Source organism: Nanorana parkeri, unplaced genomic scaffold (assembly GCF_000935625.1).
Source record: "Nanorana parkeri isolate BGI_ZX_2015 unplaced genomic scaffold, ASM93562v1 scaffold257, whole genome shotgun sequence".
NCBI classification, from domain to species: Eukaryota; Metazoa; Chordata; class Amphibia; order Anura; family Dicroglossidae; genus Nanorana; species Nanorana parkeri.
In genome coordinates, this window is record NW_017306525.1 from 133922 (window position 1) to 136646 (window position 2725).

The 2725-nt window shown below is 48.6% G+C and overlaps 1 long non-coding RNA gene across 1 annotated transcript in view; it reads right to left on the reverse strand.

The window, feature by feature from the left end:
- Positions 1–2034: 2034 nt before the first annotated feature.
- LOC108787365 overlaps positions 2035–2725 on the reverse strand; it is a 24939-nt gene continuing 24248 nt past the window's right edge. The window contains exon 4 of the long non-coding RNA XR_001941254.1: positions 2035–2133. This is a non-coding gene — a long non-coding RNA (uncharacterized LOC108787365). The remainder of the gene's footprint in view (positions 2134–2725) is intronic.

Genomic DNA, 2725 nt, shown 5'->3' on the forward strand with positions numbered 1-2725 from the left:
TCCCAACTTCCCCAGCTTCCCCCCGCCCCCCCGCCTCGCCCCCCGGGGGTGGGGGCAGCACCTCGTCCAGCCGCGGCACGTGCTCAGCCCCGCTTCACGCCCAGCCCGATCGACCCAGCCCTTAGAGCCAATCCTTATCCCGAAGTTACCGATCTGACTTCCCTTACCTACATTGTTCTAACATGCCAGAGGCTGTTCACCTTGGAGACCAGCTGCGGATATGGGTACGGCCCGGCGCAAGATTTAAACCCTCTCCCCCGGATTTTCAAGGGCCGGCGAGAGCTCACCGGACGCCGCCGGAACCGCGACGCTTTCCAAGTCTCGGGCCTCTCTCTCGGGGCGAACCCATTCCAGGGCGAACCCATTCCAGGGCGCCCTGCCCTTCACAAAGAAAAGAGAACTCTCCCCGGGGCTCCCGCCGGCTTCTCCGGGATCGGTCGCGCCGCATGTAGTGCATGTAGCTGATTGGCTGCAAGCACTGATCGGCCTATGATTTTCTAACCGGCTCCTTCAAGGGGGAAGCCGGGCAGAAAGTGTATGGCTGGCTTAAGGCGATCGGATACTCCCTGTATCATTGACGGTTTAGAGGGTCTATCTGCTCTCAATGGGAGATCAGTGACCTCTATCCTCTAACTCCTCAGAGGCGGGGGCCTTTTCAGACCGACCCCCTAAACCTTCAGATGATCCAGAGGAAGGCAAAAGCCCCAAAAAACTTGGAAGAGATTGCTCTGTTGGGGAAAAATTCCTTCCTGACCCCTAAAGTCGGCCATAGATTGGAATATATTTGGGCTGAAGAAAGAATCAGAGATTCCTCCGTCCACACTAAGCAGTGCTGATGGAAGACTTCCCTGCTCTCTCTCACGTATACTTACCTGACCACGTGAGGGGATTGGATACTCCCTGGACCATCGGTCTCTCTCCATTTCATGTCTTCCTTCTATCCATGGCCTTGGTGAATCCTCGTGTGTCTTGATGGAGGACATCTCTTGTATGTTGTTAGGCACCTGATGTTGGTGGGTGGGGGGATGATGGTTCTCTGCTCTATGCTCATTTCCCGAAATGTGTGCAGCACATGAGGAATAACAAGCAGCTGACATCAATGTTATAGTGGAAGATCTTCATGGTTGGATTATCTCTATTATTTATATTTAGAAGGTCGAGAAGTGGGAGAAGTACGAAGTTGCTGCCCAGCTGGAATCGCACGTTCCCACCAGCAGGTTCTATGGTGAGGACTTCTCTTTTCAGCTTCTTTTTATCCCCATATGTGCACATGATGACCCTTCTCCGGAGGAGTTCTTTTGCCGTGTACTGAATCTTCTTCCCATTCTGTAGCTCGCCGTGTCCGTGTGCCGTCTCCTGGGTCTCACCATCAAGGTGTAACTTCTGGCAGAAGAAGGTATTGACAGTTTTCCCTATACTCCTTGTACAGGTCTATGCAGTCCTGCAGATCCTTGTAACAGGCATTAAAGTCATGCATTGTCTTCTTCATCCTTTCTGTCTCATCTTTTCTTTTCTCACGCAGTTCATGCTTCATTCTGATGTCCTTGGAAATGTTGGTGAGGATACTATTGTAGCCCATTATATCCTCCACTAGCCCAGCTTTTCGTAAGGTCTCCAGGTTTGTTCGGATCTGCTTCTTTTTCATTTCCATCAGGAGCTGATGGTCTTTCATAATTTGAGATTGTGTCAGCTTCCCTAGAACATTAATACTGATGAAAGATGAGTCTTTTATCAAAGTCCGGTGCTCCTCTTCCTGTGCTGGTGAGGCGGGTGTGTTTAGAACCTCATGAAGCGTGTCACGAATAACGTCCAGGATAAGTTTCTTTGTAAAAACTGCAAGGGTTCTCCATTTCATTATCGAAATCTTCTTGTGGACAACATTTGCACTTGTTATCACTGTGGTAACTTTTCGGACACATCCTGCCTAAAACCCAAAAAGTCAGAAGCATCGTGAGGCCCCGATTTTACGGTCTGTATTCATACTGAAAATCAAGATCAAGCGAGCTTTTGGCCTTCTGCTCCACGGGAGGTTTCTGTCCTCCCTGAGCTTGCCTTAGGACACCTGCATTACCGTTTGACAGGTGTACCGCCCCAGTCAAACTCCCCACCTGCCACTGTCCTCGGCGCCGGGCACTTGGAGCCAGAAGCGAGAGCCCCACTTATCCTACACCTCATGTCTCTTCACAGTTGCAGACTAGAGCCAAGTTCAACAGAGGCTCCAAGGTCCTGCTTTATAAGTACCCTGTAATGTTGTACTTCATATGTCGTTACGTAGTTATCCAGGCTTCCCCCCCCCCATGTCTTTAAAGTACAGTCTCTTTAAACCATTAACAGGTGACCGCGGAATATTTAGTAGCCAGGAAATGTCACGGAACACCTGAATCCAATGATTTGGAGGGGAGGGGCCAATACTTTTGGCAATATAGTGTGTGTGTGTATATATATATATTATTATTTTTTTGTTTAATATTTATTAGATGGAATAGATTGAAATATTATATTTACTATTAATTAACGACCGTGGCCAGTTTATTCCATACTTGTTTGATTTATATTATTGATTTACATTACATTGTTGTACAGTTTTTGCTGTCTGCAATCCCAGATGATGATGGAAGGGAATCTTCCAGAAGATGATAGAGGAGAGCGAGACTGAAAGGTCCTGCTACACACGGCTTCTACAAAGGTTCAGGAAGTGTCTGGCTCGTGTATGTAGCCTGTTATG